Genomic DNA, 17,768 nt, shown 5'->3' on the forward strand with positions numbered 1-17,768 from the left:
ATACATGCATTAACACACACAGAACCATGAAGGAAATAAAGGATAAATCACTCTTTTGACTCCACTTTTCCAGTGCTCTCCCAGGCTTTTTCTAGGCACTATATGAATACTTGTATCTTCAAAATAAGGCTTTTGGAGTGTTTAAATTTTTCTTTTGTTCCTTGTTTTGTCTCTTTTCTTTTGAATTCTTTTTATTTTGTTCCAATATCTCTACTTTTTGTGTGAGATTTCTCGCAAATGGCTTTCCATTTTATTTAAGATGGAAGTGCTAAAAAGACGATTGAAAGACTCACACGAGAGAACAGGGATTGTACCAAGTGACGGCTAATCACATGGGGACTTACCTGTTTCACTGGAGGACCCCTAAATACCACCATCTGTAGTCCTTTGTTCTTGGGTTGGTCAGCTTCTGTAGAGCAGTTCTCTGTATTTTCTGCCTGGAGGTATAAGCTTGGCAGCCAGAGTTCGGGAATTGGGAATAGGGTGATATCTTACCATTGAAGATGCTAGTTTCTACTTGCGTGTGTGCATGCTAAGTTGCTTCAATCGTGTCTGACTCTGTGACACTATGGATTGTAGCCTGCCAGACTCCTCTGTCCATGGAATTCGCCAGGTAAAAATACTGGAGTGGGTTGCAGTGCCCTCCTCCAGGGAATCTTCCTGACCCAGGGATCAAAGCTGTGTCTCCCGCATTGGCAGGCGGGTTTTTTTTACCACTAATGCCACCTGAAAAGCCAGGTTTCTACTTAATCTCCCTTTTTTTGTACGATTTTGTGTGTGGTGGTGTGATTTTTGCTTTTTCTCATTTAACAGATTTGCTGAAGTATAATGGACATAACTTTTTGCATTTAGTGCAATGACTCACCTCATCCTCTCTTGGGCAAGCCTTTCCTTTCTTCTGCCCTGGAGAAGGAGTCTTCAGAGGCTCCTAATGATTCTAAGTCAGGTTTTCTAGGGTCTGCAGCACAAAACTGCATGCCTTTTAGTTTAGGTCTCAGCTTCTCTGGTCTGCTAAGTCACTTACCACTGCATTCTAGCATCCACTTCGCCCATCTAGCATCCACGGTTTAAGCATTGTCCTCATTTTAATTGGACTTGAGGAAAAGTGGAGTAAAATGCAAATGTTCAATCTGTCACATCTAACCAGAAGCCCTCCCAGTTGGGCTAACTGGTTTTACTAACATTAATATCATCTGTTCGCACTGCTCAAATGTGGGTCCTTGAACTGTCTGGAGGTTAGAGGTCAAGAGTAAAGGATATATGTACATATGTGCTTGTTTGTGTCTCTTTCTGTGTATGTGTGAGGCTATGTATGAGATGTATATGTACATGTGTATGAAAATGAGTACAAGTGTGTTAGCCAAGGAACTGTAAGTAGGCTTGAGGTAATGAGTGAAAAATTAGAAGCATGGGGAGTAAAACATGGAAGAGGAGGAACCTGCAAGTTTTGGAGTGATATTATGTCTCAGTGGAATATTTCCTTCCTTTTCTTAACCTGGCTCTTCAGCTCATCTCTTTGTCAAAGTGTGACATTCAGCATCATTTCCCTCCCCAGTGCCTTTAAAGCTCTCTCTACCCTTCCCTGTGTTCCTCTGGATTATCTTGTAATTTTCTGCTTGCCCGAATTTCCACTTTACTCTTACCTTCCATTTTGTGCTCTCTACTTATGCCCCCTCCATGCACAGAATATGAAAGTACAAAGTGTCTTCTTTTTTACATGCATTTGATATCTCACTTAATTTCCATATTACCTTATGAGGCAGGTCTAGTTTGTTCTACGTGGTAGATGAAGAAACCAGTGCCTGGAGACATGTGGTCTCTTTCCTAGAGTCACACATATAATAAGGAGCAGAGCTGTGATTCGATTTTGGCTGCTCTGGTTTTAAAGTCCATGCTTAATCAAAACCACAACGAGGTACCATCTCACACCAGTTAGAATGGCTGCTATCAAAAAGTCTACAAACAATAAATGCTGGAGAGGGTGTGGAGAAAAGGGAACCCTCTTACACTGTTGGTGGGAATGCAAACTAGTACAGCCACTATGGAGAACAGTGTGGAGATTCCTTAAAAAACTGGAAATAGAACTGCCCTATGACCCAGCAATTCCACTGCTGGGCATACACACTGAGGAAACCAGAATTGAAAGAGACACATGTACCCCAATATTCATCACAGCACTGTTTACAATAGCCAGGACATGGAAGCAACCTAGATGTCCATCAGCAGATGAATGGATAAGAAAGCTATGGTACATATACACAATGGAGTATTACTCAGCTATTAAAAAGAATGCATTTGAATCAGTTCTAATGAGGTGGGTGAAACTGGAGCCTATTACACAGAGTGAAGTAAGTCAGAAAGAAAAACACTAATACAGTATATTAACTCATACATATGGAATTTAGAAAGATGGTAATGATAACCCTGTATGCAAGACAGCAAAAGAGGCACAGATGTAAAGAACAGTCTTTTGGACTCTGCGGGAGAAGGCGAGGATGGGATGATTTGGGAGAATAGCATTGAAACATGTATATTACCATATGTGAAAGAGACCGCCAGTCCAGGTTTGATGCATAATACAGGGTGCTCAGGGCTGGTGCACTGGGATGACCCTGAGGGATGGGATGGGGAGGGAGGTGGGAGGGGGGTTCAGGATGGGGAACACAGGTACACCCATGGCTGATTCATGTCAATGTATGGCAAAAACCACTACAATATTGTAAAGTAATTAGCCTCCAATTAAAATAAATAAATTAATTTAAAAATAAAGTCCATGCTTTTACCAATACATTGGATTGCCTCAGTATATCTAATTTAATGAATATCCATTCATAATTCTACATGAAAATTTTTATATATAAGGAGGATGCATTAAAGTCAGTTTATAAACACATTGGCATTTGATTGTATAAGGTACAATACAGATTCTTGCTGAGGTTAGAGTATAGCTGTTAAGAAGAAAGGCATCTTCTTTACCTTCAAAGAACTTGTTGTTCAGTCACTCAGTCATGTTCGACTCTTTGTGACCCCATAGACTGCAGCACACCAGGCTTCCCTGTCCTTCACCATCTGTCAGAGCTTGCTCAAACTCATGTCCATTGAATCAGTGATGCTATCCAACCATCTCGTGTTCTGTCGTCCCTTTCTCCTGCCTTCAATCTTTCCCAGCATTCGGGTCTTTTCTAACGAGTCGGCTGTTCACATCAGGTGGCCAAAGTATTGGAGCTTCAGCTTCAGCATCAGTCCTTCCAATGAATATTCAGGACTGATTTCCTTTAGGATTGACTGGTTTGATCTCCTTGCAATCCAAGGGACTCTCAAGAGTCTTTTCCAACACCACAGTTTGAAAGCATCAATTCTTTGATAAGGTGCTCAGCCTTCTTTATGGTCCAACTCTCACATCCATACATGACTACTGTAAAAACCATAGCTTTGATTATATGGACCTTTGTTGGTAAAGTGATGTCTCTGCTTTTTAATATGCTGTATCGGTTTGTCATAGCTTTTCTTCCAAGGAGCAAGTATTTTATAATTTCATGGCTGCAGTCACCATCTTCAGTGATTTTGAAGCCCAAGAAAATAAAGTCTGTCACTTTTTCTATTGTTTCCACATCTATTTGCATGAAGTGATGGGACTGGTTACCATCAGCTTAGTTTTTTGAATGCTGAGTTTTAGGCCAGCTTTTTCACTCTCCTCTTTTACTTTCATCAAAAGGCTCTTTAATTCCTCTTTGTTTTCTGCCATAAGGGTGGTGTCATTTGCATATCTGAGGTTATTGATATTTCTCCCAGCAATCTTGATTCAAACTTGGGCTTCATCCAGCCTGGCATTTCTCATGATGTAGGCTGCATATAAGTTAAATAAGCAGGGTGACAATATACAGCCTTGACATACTCCTTTCCCAATTTGGAACCAGTCTGTTGTTCCATGTCCAGTTCTAAATATTGCTTCTTGACCTGCATACAGGTTTCTCAGGAGGCAGGTCAGGTGGTCTGGTATTCCCATCTCTTTAAGAATTTTCCAGTTTGTTATGATCCACAGAATCATCAGCCAAACCTTTTCTGGCTTCAAAGGTGTGAGGATAAAGATAGATAATGGATATAAAGGTTTTACTACAATCTTATGACAAATAATGCAGGTATCATTATTTATAATGTTAAGCATAAGGAACATGAGGACCTTGGTGTTAAGATGCTTGCACAAGTTCACATGACTAGAATCTAGTCTTCTGAAGGGCAGCCCAGGGCTTTCCCTTTTCTCATTAACATTCTTTTCAGTCTTATGTACTTTTCGAAGATGCTGCAGCCCTCTTATGAGGTGGGTAGGGTAGGGAATATCTCCATTGTATGGGTGGAGAAACTGATGTGAAGAGATGTGTTCAAGGATGCTTTTAGTAAATGCTCTTTTAGGGTGTACATGAATGGAGTCCCTAAATTCTGAGCAGTTTGGGCCCATAGTATGGGAGGAGAGGTATGCATCTCTAGGAAGGAAAAAAACCCAACATTTATTGTGCTTTTGTTGTATGCCAGACAGCCAGAGACTGTAGCAGGGATTATATATAATCTTGCGAAATCCTCAAATTATTACTGTGCGTTTAGTAATTTTATCTTCTTTGCGCAGAATCTTAGAGAGGCTGTGAAACTTTCCCATCATCACACAGACCATCCAGCTATCATTAAATGGGTCCATTTCATACAATACCAGACAAAGTTGATATTTGATCCCAGGACCATATTATTTTAGAGCCCATGGGTGTATGTGTTGTTAAGCTTTTCCTCAGTGTCTGCAACTAATCATTGAAATATCTGTGGCTTCTTAGAGCTGAAACCAAAGATAAGCGTCTGCAACCATTTCACAGAGATTGCTCTCATTTAAAGAGCCCACTCATGTACGTTAGGTACTGTTCTGGGAAAAGGATAAATCATGTGTTTGAGGAGATGTTCCTTCAGTGGCTACTTTAATAAAGGCTTTTATGTTTTCCTTCATTCTGAGTCCATAGACAATATTTTTAATTACCCTGCTTATTTCCCTGAGTTATAAAAGTCATGCTATAAAAGTTATAAATGTTAAAAATTTTATTCATCTGCTAAAATCTCTGCCTCAGAGTATATTCTGTTGGTTTGGATTACACAGAAGTGTTATAAATAAATGATTTAAATAGAAAATGTGTTTGATATGGAATTTCAATAGTTGAGAGACCCACAAAGCTTGCCAGATGTTTGTGTGAGGAGCTAGCAGTTCAGGTGGGTGAGGATTTATTGCTTCCTGGAGAGTCATATGAGCTGATGGGGAGTCATGAAGTGAAAAAAAGACCCTCATCTGTATTGGGGAAGGAGTGTGGTGGCACTGACTTCATAATTAGGAAAAAGCTAAATGTGAGGATACACCAACACACAAGTCTCCTGTTTTAGAATATCCTTTTATTTTAAGGATAATGACTTTTTTCTTTTGCTTATGATGTTTTTTTTTTTTTTTTTTCAGGGAATTCAAGCTTTGGGTTTTGAAGGTGATCTCAGGGGAAGTTCTGTAGACACGAGTTTAGAGTTTGTGAATTGTAAGCCCATTTGTGGAAGCACATACTGGCTGTTATCATAGATGAAGTGAGTGCCTTGTCGCTCACATCCAAGGGCCGCTTGAGCCATTCAACCCTCTCAGGACCAGTGACTCTTGGTGAGATCCAGGTGGAAATGAGTTCTGCTCCCTTATTGTACGTCACAAAGCCATCGAAACACATTCCCAAATTACTGTATTAGAAACACTTTTCAGTGGGCTCGTTTTCTTGTTTCTTCTGCCTAAAGAAAATATATGTATATTATTCTAAATTTTCTAATTGTGCTGAAGTGAGAGGTGGTACTGAATTGGCCCAAGTGTTTTGTTTCTTATTTTCCTCTTTAGAGCACACCAGGCACATTTTGAAGACATGCATTAATTGATAGTTTGCCTAAGAATTGGTTTGGCACTTAGAGGAATACAAAAGAAGTGAAAATCTCCTGGATTAGGGTGACAATGATTAGATGAATATCCTCCAATAATCAGAGGGGAACACAAGGCCTAAGTACCATGTACACTCATATTTGTAGTTAACAGGGGCTCAAAAGTTATTGTTTCTTGGGTAATTGAGAGGAGACGATGATCTAGAGGCATGAAATAAGCATGTTTATCTTCTAATAAAGAGGTTATAATAAATAAAGAGGTTGTAATAAAGAGGTTTAGGGAAGACGCAGGCTTTAATCTGGATATTGGAAGATCAGCTGCAGTTACGTGGATAAGAGGTAAGTCCTGCCAACCAGGGAGGAACATTGAACAATATGAAGAGGTGAGAAGTGGCTTGATTCATGAGGGGGGTGAGTGAGAAGATCTATATGAATCAGTCAGAGTGTGATATTTGGGAGAAATGAAGAATGATTTTTTAAAAACTGTACATCCCTGCTTCTCTCCCTTTAAATCACCCTGTCCCTCGTTAGTCACTGTTATCTTCTGTCTTTTGGCATGCCTAGGCTGTGGGGCTTCATCTCTTCTATAAGTGGCAGGGAGCTTATTTAGAAAGGAACAATGTATAAGTATAGGAAGTGACTTTGGATCCTATACGGTGTGTGGGTGCTAATGGAGAGAGGAAATATTGAGTCCCTAAACCCAGCACCAAACATTGGGTAGCTCATGTCAGCATTTTCTTACCATGGATTTCCTCCTTGCAGTCTTGTGTTGTATTTCAAGCTTACGCAAAGAGGTTTTTAGCAGCATAACAGGGATGCTTAGTTACCACTTTATTGGGGAGTAAATTAGACGGTTATAAAGTTAAATAAAACCCAGAAAGTTCCTACTGCATTTTCTTAAAATCCTTTGTCAAAACAAATAGCCTTGAAATGAACATAAAAATTTAAATGGCATTGACTCTAATGAAACAACAAGGAGCCTAATGAAGTTGAAGTACTGTGAGAGTTCTGGGAAAACGAGGCTGCTTTTATCTTATTGGAATGTTTATGTCCTTGCACGTCTCCTAATCACACTGTGGTAACGTCATTCCCAGAAAGTGCTTTAGGGAAGATTGCTAATAAAAAACAAAAATGATACGACTGCAAATTAAGAGTTCCTCAAGTAGTCAGACAATCAGTTGTCTGAGATAGGGCACTAGCCTGGAAGAATGTGATTGGCGATGGCGCCCATCTTATTTTGGGTTTTGTGGATATTTGGCGCCATCGATAAAGGGTTTTTCAACAGTCACGGGGACGGCCCCTCAAACTCTACACATGTTGGGGATTCCAGTCTCTACCATTCTCTTGGGAGCCAGCTTTCTCTTCACTGTCCCTTATTTTTACAAACGACTCTGTGCTCTTCCAGACATCCAGGCTTGAGGCTTGAAGTCATCCTTGGTTCCTTTCTCTCTCCTCCCACATCTCAAAGTTACTAAATTTTATCTCTCAAATGCTCCAGAATCCCTCTCATTCATTCCCTGGCTACAGCTACCAGCTCAACTCACTTTCTTGATTCTCTTCAGTCACTGGCCTTGGTGTTTCTCTGACTTCAGGCTCACCAGCTCCCACCTTCATCCTACCCCCTAGATTAATCATCCTCAGTCCCACATCATGATGTCATTTACCTAAGCACCTGTTTTTGTAGTTTAATCACTAAGTTGCTGACTTTTTGTGACCCCCATGAACTGTAGCCCCCAGGATCCTCTGTCCATGGGATTTCCAAGGCAAGAGTACTGGAGTGGGTTGCTATTTCCTTCTCCAGGGGATATTTCTGATCCAGGGATTGAACCCACATCTCCTGCATTGGCAGGCAGATTCTTTATTGCTGAGCCATGAGGGAAACCCTCACCTGAGCGCAACCCATAACACAATCCTGGTAGTTAAGGCCCTTTATCAACCAGTTTAACCTGCGTTCCCAGCTCCGTCTCTTGACATTGCCCCAGACGGGCATGGGACCACTGCCATCACAAGGTGGACACTGATCATTTTCCACTTAAACGTGGCTTGTTCATTCCCTCACTACTTTTTTCATTTACTTGTCCCCTTCTTTAGGATGTTGCTTTTCTTCCTCACTACTCATGCAATTTCTTGCAAGGTAATGGCTTGTAACTTTTTTAGTCACCCCTTTGAGAATCTGATGAAAGCTATCTTTTATCCCAGGAAAATGCATATCCAAAGGATTCATTGACTCTTGAAGCTCGATTTATGTACCCATTAAGAGAACATTGACCTTAAATTAAGAATTGTTGTTCAAGGTAAAGTTAAAAATCCTCAGCCCTCCAGAAAGCCTTCCTAAATCACTCGGGCTAAGGATGAGAATTCCCTGACCCCCTCTTTTCTCACTTGAATTCCACTGAAGTTCTCTCTTCCATTCATTTGATACTTACTGAAGACCTCTGTGTATTATTTGTTTTCTTTCTTCGCATGAGCTCTGTTTCCCCCTGTAAACTAAAAGCTCCTTGAAGGCAAGGCCCTGCCGCATACCTCTTGGAATTGTATATAAATCAGTGCATGTTGCTTTTGTTGGTCCAAGAATACAATCAGGCATATACAGGAGTTCAAAGGGGCAGTGTTTTCTTCTTCCATTTTGGTTGGTTGCTGTGGTACATTTTCTGGAAGGGCCTCTGTTATACCCAAGTCATCCAGAACCTGATGACTGTGAAGGCCTCTTGATCTGTAACTTGATTGGAATGGTTACCAGCGTAGCCACTGGCCTGAGATCTCTGGTTTAGAAGGAGTGAAGGAAACTGGCCGTGCTTGATATTTAAGGGCATTTTGGGGTACAGTAAAGTATTGGCACTTACTATGAGATCTTGGCAAAACTGTGAAGATGATGCATGCATCCTTGATATACTTTCAAGACTCCATCTTCCCTGACATCTTGTTCCTCAGGTATCTCCTCTCCCAACCTAAATCTGTACTCAGGAAAATATTTGCTGTAAATTATTTAGTCTTTAGTCTGAATAGTAGGCTTTCTATTCTTTATTTCGGGATTATTTACAAAGTCTTTCTTTTAACTATTGTGCCAGTGGTAAAGGACCCGCCTGCCAAAGCAAGAGACAGAGGAGACTCGAGTTTGATCCCTGGGTTGGGAAGATCCCCTGAAGGAGGGCACGGCAACCTCCTCCAGTGTTCTTGCCTAGAGAATCCCATGAACAGAGGAGCCTGGTGGGCTATAGTCCATAGGGTCTCAAAGAGTTGGACATGACTGAAGCAATTTAGCACACATGCACACAGTTCTAACTATGGCATGAAAAACTTAGTTTTCTAGTAAAGATAAATCTAGGGATCTGATAATATGCAAGGAATTTTGGGGGCCAATGACTCATACTTAAATCAAGCCATATAATTAACATCTATTCCATCCTTTTCTCATTACCCCCACAATGTACACACACACACACACACACACACACACACACACACACTCATGCTCTCATGACCGGAACTGGCTTCTGTTTAATCAATTATACAGTCTTAATAACACTGATCGTTCATTGAGGAAATCCTCATTATCCAAGTCCCCCAAATAATCTGAGCCATACTGCTTCACCACACCTCATTATGTTTTCCAGTAGAGAAGGAGTATGCACTAGAAGGGAAGGCGATAAGAAGTTGGATGAGCCAGGTATAGAGTAAGTATGAGTAGGTATAGAAATAGCACGTAGGATGTCTGAGTTACAAAGCGCAACAGCAGCACAGGCCACGTAGGCCTGAGCCAGCACAGAGGCCAGAGAGCCATCCCTCAAACTTGTCCAGGTCGCGGAGCCCTCGGACAGGTTGGTGCTCTGGACTTCTATCATGTTGTTTATGGAGCACCATAAAATGTTGATATGTTTTCCCCTAGCAGGCAAACAAGGAAACCTTGCCTATATTGTATGTATGCAATAAAAGCTGAGTAACAAAAGCACATTTCCACCAATATAAAACAAAGCACAGCACCTCTGTGGCAGGGGGAGGGGGAGGTTGGTGTCTCACCTGCTGATACAGAGACCAAAGGTCTTCAAATAACAGGTATGATGCCTGCATCCTCAAGGAGCAGTGAACGTCGGGCAAAGTCAGTGGTCATGGCCAACTGCAGACAAAGGGCCCTGTCTTGGTTTTTGTAAAACCACATAAGCCTCCTGGTTCTAATTCAATCAAGGGAAGGTTGAGTAACTGCAAGTAGATTTATTGCCCACCAGTTGGGACTGAAAAAGATTTAGTTCGATTCAGAACAATAAGGAAATGGGATGTTACTCACACCCATATGCCATGAAGCAATTCATGTCACTATAGGTTTTTGGTTCTTGTTTCACAGTTGGAACTATTCTTTCTCAACAAGAGTAAAGTCAAGTCCTGAATCTAAGAATTTAAACTTTTCAGATTGCCTTGGTAAAGCCTTGAGTTTAAGAATTCCTCTCATTACCGTCTTGGAATCCGGCTTAAGTGTACACCCTGCTGTTAAGCTTCTGGTGATCACGTAACCTGCCCTCTGTCTGGGTGTACTAACTAGCACATGGGAATAGATCCCAGAGGCTAGAAGATGAGGAAGAAACAATTATGCCAGATTTTTCCTGTGAACTGGGGAAAAACTGTCCTAGATCAAGTTCAGGCAAGAAATACCTGGGTTCAACTATCATTCAAGGTTGAGATCTATAATATGGAGCAGTAATTCTCAAACGTTACTCTACTGTGCATTACCCAGAGAATTTGCTAAAATGCAGATTCTGACTCACTGCTTCTGGGGGTTGGTTCCTGAGAGTCAGCATTTCTCAGAGGATGAGGTGCTGTCGGCCCCTAGACCACACTTTGGGTAATAGTTGTCTTAAATATTGTTCTATGTCTGCCTCAGACTTGATCTTTGACCTTTAAGATTTATTTTACCTTTCTGGGTCTCAGCTTCCTTAACTGTAAAAGAAGAGAATTGGGTTGAATCCTGAGAAGAACATTTTATGTATTTTTCTACCAAGCATGGACTGCCCCTTCCTAACAGCACTTTGATTTTCTTCTGGGGAATTTGCTTCCCTCCTTTGTGTGCAGTGATGGTAGGTGGGCAAGTTTGGGGACTTTCCATTTCATCGTGGCAGCTGAGGCAGACTCTCCTGTCTCAGTTTCCACGAACTTCTTCTTATAGGCAGGGTACACCTAAGCTTGATTGGTTGTTTCTCTCCCGGAATTTTGACTCTTGAGCAGAGTGAACCAAATAGAAAGAAGCTGTTGACACTCATCATTCCAGCTGCATGGCCACAAAACCATCTGGAGCCTCCTTGTACCTATCTGCTCCATGCTTTGTTGCCTAATTCTACCTTCAATCATGTGACCAGCCCCATGGCTTTTTAGAATATGCTGTTTTTACTTGTTACCTAAAGTCCATTTCTGTTGCTTGCAACCAGACAGAGTATAGTTCTCTAAGCTTCTTCTGACTCAAGCATTGTAGGACTCAAGCCTTGAGCAGCCTGTTGATGAGTCTGATCACTGTTTTCTGAAAGGAAACAGAAAGGCATAAGAGTATTTTCCCAAAGGAAGATCAATTCCTTTGAAGTCTTGGGCATGGGTTTGGGTAGGGGTTATTAGTTCCAGAGACAGCTGTTGATTACTTTCCAGCAAGTTGGTAAGTGGAGGTAATCAGGTTGTTTTCCTTTAGCATCAGATTGGTACTCAGATGCCTCCTGGTGCTTCAGAAGCAAGTAGCAAGACTCTGTAGGACGCTTCTTTGTTCTATTTAAACTTGGAAATAGCAGGAAAGGTTGCTGTTTTGCTTGCTTTGACCCTACTCATCCTCATCAGTGTATGGAATTTTCTGAGAGGCTTCAGAGTTTCCTGTCTGAAATTGAGAATAGCAGCTAAAAGTAGGCAGAGAAGATTCTGGAGAGTAAGACCCATTGCTAAATAGTAACAGAACTTATAGCCTAGTCACCTTAAGTTGTAGTTTGAAGAATGAAGAAACCTGACACCTCACTCTCATTACAAAGTTATAACATATACGCATGTCCCCCCTTCCTAACTCACAACAGAGCAGCCAGCAGCTCACTGGTTAATTTCAGTCTTTCTCTTCCTGGTCTAGGGCTGCAGTACTGTAACCATTTCCTGTTGTCTGTCAGAGCCTAGTAGGAATGAATTTGTAGTTCATAAGTTCATTCTTCACCTTTCTTATCCCCACCCTATACAGGGATTTTTAAAAGGCCAGTAAAGGACACCCTTCTATTCTCAAACAGTTCTGAGGAGTCTGAAAGATGAAGATCACATGCCTGCTTTATTGATAAAACCATGTTGAAGGTATACAGCTTAGACCACTGGTCAGTTAACTCTGCAGAGCTTCACTTCTGGTCCTAGTCTGGCTGAAGGGCCCTGCCAACAAGGGGCAGTGCCTGCTGGGCTAAGCTACCTGGGAGAAGAGCAGAATGTGTGTGTCACGTGCAATACAAGGCAGAGAGCAGTCAGTGTGATTTGGGGCTGAATTACGTTAGGGTTTTCTGTTTTGTCGTTTTCAGTGACAGAAGAAATCATTTTTCTCTTTTTCAATCATCTTTGCAGTGTGAAATCGACCTGTTTGCCTTCTAGACTGTTTCTTCCTACTTCCATTAGCTTTAATCTCCCTTGCTGTCCCTCCGCATTTAGGGTCCTAACAGCACAAAAAGTATCTACCCTGAATGTAATGTTACTGGAATTCTTGATCACAATGAAACATGGCCTGTCTGAATACCAAGTCCTTATCAGCCATTTACTTTGTGTAATAGGGCAGTCTGCCAAGGAAGCACCGTGTTCTGTCCAGCTGGTATTCACTTGGCAGGGGAGGGGAGAGAAGGGGGAACCCTCTTTTCAGATGCAGTTCTGCTCAGGCTCTTTGGTTTTCATAAGAGAATGTCTCTTATGAAAGAGACATATGGAGAGGATGTTCCCACTCAACAGATTATTAAAGGATACAGATATTTCCTGGGATAGCTGTACTCCAGGTCCATTCTGGAGACCATAACTTTGAACTCTGTTGTTCAGTTCTTATTGAAAGCTCAACTGTAAGAAATAAAACTCTTAGAGGATTGTTGGAAGGTTTTCAATTCCTCCAGTAGCCCAAAATTTATCTCCAGATCAAGCCAGACCATCAAAGAAATATGTACTTGGAACACATTTGTTTTTTTTTTTTTTTTTTGGTCTCTCATAAACTGCTTTTATTGAGCTGGACTTTGGAGTGAGTCAGTGAGGATGCTGTAAGGAGAAGCCATATGAAAGTTTCCTGTTGTACTTATTGAAGGAGTTTTCAACTGTATTACATCATGACCCTTATGAGGATCATTAGGTTTTCTTTTCCAGATCTAAATATGAGGAAGATCTACTGTTCTCCTCTAAGTTTGGCTGCTGTGACACTTAGGAGTAAACTTGGAACATTTAACCTTTGTATATGACATTCTGACATCCGTGCTTTTGTATTTTCAATTTGCTTATAGTTTCTAACACTATTTTACCCTTGTTTTGTCTTTGTTCTCTCTCTTTATCTACTTTCTTTCTTTACCAAATTGTCTTCTGTTTTGTAAGCTGATTCAAGCTCTCTTAATGGGAATGAGAATGTCAGTAAATGAGTTAATTAAAAAGTAAATGTGGATCCTCCACAGAGGAGAATATTCTTACCACTTGCCCACACAGTAATTTTGTGCCTTGTTATCTGTCACCTCCGGCCTGTGGTGAAGCTTATTTTGTTTTCTCTTCTACTTAGGCCACCCTCCTGTCCACCCAGGTCATCTCATGGTGTCCAGTTACATCTCGAGGTCTGATTCCAATTCTGTGCCACAAGCCCATAGGTTCTATCATTCAAGACCTTCAGTTCGGAGTCTGAGTTTTCCCTGCAGACTTGTGTCTCCCCATTTATCTCTGAGGTAGTGAATGGTGTCACCATCCCTGAAGATACCCTATCAAAGAACTGGGAGATACTCTAGACTTGTCCCTTCTTCAGTTCCTTTGCATCTAGTTCATCCACAGATCTGACTGACTTCTCCCTCTTGGATGTATTGCTAATTCTTCTACTCTTCTCTACTTCCACAACTAGTTCAGCTCTTGTCATTTCTAGCTTAGGCTATAGTTCTGCACAGAACCACTCTCAGCCCATTCTCTACACAGCTTCTAAAATTTATTTCTGAAATACAAACCTCAGCTGATAAAGAACCTTCAATAGAACCCTGTTCTAAAGGGATAAAGTTCAAACTTCTATATACTGCATGAAAATGCTGCCATACGTTGTGAACAGAATGATAGTCTACCACTCCAATCTTATGTCCTGCCACAGCTCTTTTCATCATCTTTATATTGGATGATTATGGATGATTCCCTGGGCTTTCTTTTTAAGGGATAACTTCCTGGTGCAAGCTCGAAATAAGAGCTAGCTTGGCTGCTCACTCATGATGGTACTGAGGGATAAGTAACCTTCCCCACTGCCTATCTGGGTGCTCATGATTCCCTGGAAGAGTTAATAGCTTAATTCTTCATTAACCATTACTATTTTGTGCTAAAGTGAATCAGTTAGATCCAGTAAGCACTTATGTAAAGAGTGTGACATAAAAATTGAAGAAACAGGTTGGTGGTTGCCAGAGGCAGGAGGTTGGGTGGAGGAAATGGGTGAATGTGATCAAAAACTACAACAAAAGAAAAAGGTGAGGGACAGACATTAAGTTCATCTGGATGCAAGAAGAGGGGAAGGGAAATTCTGGCTGTGGGGTTCTGGGCAACTCTGTCATGTCCCTGGAGTGAGGTTGCCTTGGGAGCAGGATGAGGGCATGGAATGGAAGGAGGTCACCTATATAAGACGCAAATATGACCATGAGTTGTGCCACAGTTTTTCCAAAGATGAGAATGGATTCTGACACTTTCAGTATATCCTAGAAGAAAATTAGTTATTTGATGAAATAATTCTGTTTGTAAGGACTAGGTTGTGTGAGGTTGGGAGTGGGGCAGCGTGTGATGAAGAGAGCCTTGGCTAGTCACCATCAGCCTTTCATCAGGGATAGTGGGATGGGGGAAGCCACACCTCTATGCAGAAGACTGTCAATTTAATGTGACTCAACAAGCATTTGTGGGATATCTTACTAGGCCTTGGAGGGGTATTTGTTGTCAAGGTGATAGAAAGTCCTCTCTCTTTAAAAGTAGGGTATGTCAACATAATGTGCTAAATTTAAAAAAACATCATTTTGAATTCATGAACTCAAATAGAAGTATCTTTTCCAGTTTTGTCACTTCCAAAAGTGGCCCAGCTGCAGAAGAAGCCTTTTGGCCACTACTGACTCTCATATACACTCTTAGGTTCCCAAATATTGGCCCCTTGCTGCTGCTGCTAAGTGACTTCAGTCGTGTCCAATTCTGTGAGACCCCAGAGACGGCAGCCCACCAGGCTCCCCCATCCCTGGGATTCTCAAGGCAAGAACACTGGAGTGGGTTGCCATTCCTTCTCCAATGCATGAAAGTGAAAAGTGAAAGTGAGGTTGCTCAGTCGTATCCGACTCTTAGTGACCCCATGAACTGCAACCTACCAGGCTCCTCCATCCATGGGAATTTCCAGGCAAGAGTACTGGAGTGGGTTGCCATTGCCTTCTCCAGAGGATCAAATGGTAGGGGGGAGGGGTTAATATATATGAATATTTTGTTTCTTCTATTGTATTTAATCTGTTCTTACAGCATCTTAGAGCTGTTGTTAAAAATGCATTCCTAAATAATCTAGGGAAAAATAGTAGAAACCATTAAGAACAGGACAAATTGGTTGTATCCATTGTCTCAAATAAAAATGACATGGAGGGCCCAATATTTAATTGGCACAATGATAAGTCACAGTAACCAAGTTGAGAGAGAGGTTAATATTGTGTGGGCAAGGTTTTCAATTGTGCAGATGTACTAAGGAGTGAAGGTAATTGCACAGACTCAGTCTCTCATCTCCTAGGAAACAAGACACTTGGATGGCCTTACTGATCATAGTAATAGAGTAATTAAGAATGTAATCTTTTCTAATAATACTAACGAGCCAGGTTACTGTAGTGCAATGATGGACAAAAGTTCATGCTAACCAAGTGAAACTTGAGTGCAGTACGTTGCTTCAATGGGAGATATTAAAACCTGTGTGAAAAGTGTGAACTTAAGAGCCTTATTGACATAATAAAGGAAGTTTAATTCCTAAAATTGCTTAACCAAACCCCAGGTCAGATAAAAACCCCCGAACCCAAACAGAAGACAACAAAACAAACCCCTACATTACCCCCCCCCAAAAAAAAAAAAAAAAAAAAAAATCCCAAAGCATCAGGTATATAAAACTTGCAAACTCAGTTGACTAGTCTGAGATTTTTTTGAGAGGGAGAAGAGTGGACTTGATATAATTACTTACTGCAACCCTTGGAAGATATAGAATTTAAGCTAAAGTTATTAACACTTAAGTAGTTTTAAATTTAATAGCAAATTCTGTAATACCTATGGTAATTTGTGGTCGTTTTATCTACTTCTAATATGTTTAAAGAATTTGTGAGAATGTGACATATCAGTTTTGTGACTTTAATTAAATGTTTAGGAGAGTTTGAGAAAAAAGTTTATATTCAATATTTGAATGTTGAGGAAAATCCAATTTATTATATCATAGGCATTGGTTTCTTATTTGTATAACTGAGCTATGAATTTTGAGGACTCTTGAGTCCTTTATATTTAAAGGAATGTTAATTATTTTATAGATTTATAGATGGTATATATTGGGCATGAAACGATAGTTGAAGTAAAAATTCCTCTTCAGGAACAAAAATCAGGAAATAATCTTTTTTTCTTGACACTTTAGGACATGGTTACTGTTCTCAAGTTTCTCTCAAATTTATTATGGGCTGTAAGAGCAGCCTACAAGTAATTATTTAGAGTTTACTTGTGATGACAAAACAGAGTTCAAGGCTTGAGACCGGTGTGAAAGACATGGATACAAGGTAAAACTGTGCTGAATGCTTTTTGAGGCAACTGGAACTCTGGCTGTAGAAGGTTCGGTTTGTACAAAGTAGATACCTGCAACTCTGGGGGTTGGTTGAGAAAACTAAGTGAGAACATGGACACTAGAGAGATTATGAGATATGACTAAGTCTCCAGCTTCTTGGGGCAGAGATGAGGCCCTTTTCACTCTGCCAGCACTGCCTACATCTGTGCTGGGGCACATGGGGCCGTATATGACATAGACATAGCTAAGCAGACAATACACGAGATTAACAATACTAAGTATAGAGATAACATAGCGGCAATAATATATTCCGTCACGAGAAGCTAAGAGTTAAATTGGGCAGATGAAACGAACTTATCAAGAAGAAAAATGTCATTGTGAAAATGAAGTTCTAATGTGTATGGGGAAGAAGGTAGAAAAAGGAGAGTATTTCTGCTCTTTCAAATTACTAAAAAAAAAAAAAAAAGACAAAAAAGGGACAAAGAGTAGCAGCAGACTGTTCATAAAACAAGATATCCAAATGGGCGACAGACATATAAAAAGGTGTTCAGTCCCAGTAATTATCATGGGAGTAAAAAATAAAATTAGTTATAATTTATCATTTATGAGATGGATACATATTTAAAAGATCATGATATTCACTGTGGGCAAAGATGGGAGGAAACTGGTGTCTCATACAGTGCTGGTTGATGTGGGCTATGGTGAAGACTGTTAGGGGACTTATTTCTTAGTATCTTTCAAAATGTATGTATTTTTTTATTTTTAAAAAATATTCGTGTATTTATTTCAGTTGGCTGCATTGGGTCTTAACTGCAGCACCTGGGTCCTTGTTACAGCATGCCTGGTCTTTCGTTGCCGTGCACTGGCTCTTTTCGAG

This window comes from Bison bison, unplaced genomic scaffold (genome assembly GCF_000754665.1).
Source record: "Bison bison bison isolate TAMUID 2011002044 unplaced genomic scaffold, Bison_UMD1.0 scf7180017864370, whole genome shotgun sequence".
Classification (NCBI taxonomy): domain Eukaryota; kingdom Metazoa; phylum Chordata; class Mammalia; order Artiodactyla; family Bovidae; genus Bison; species Bison bison.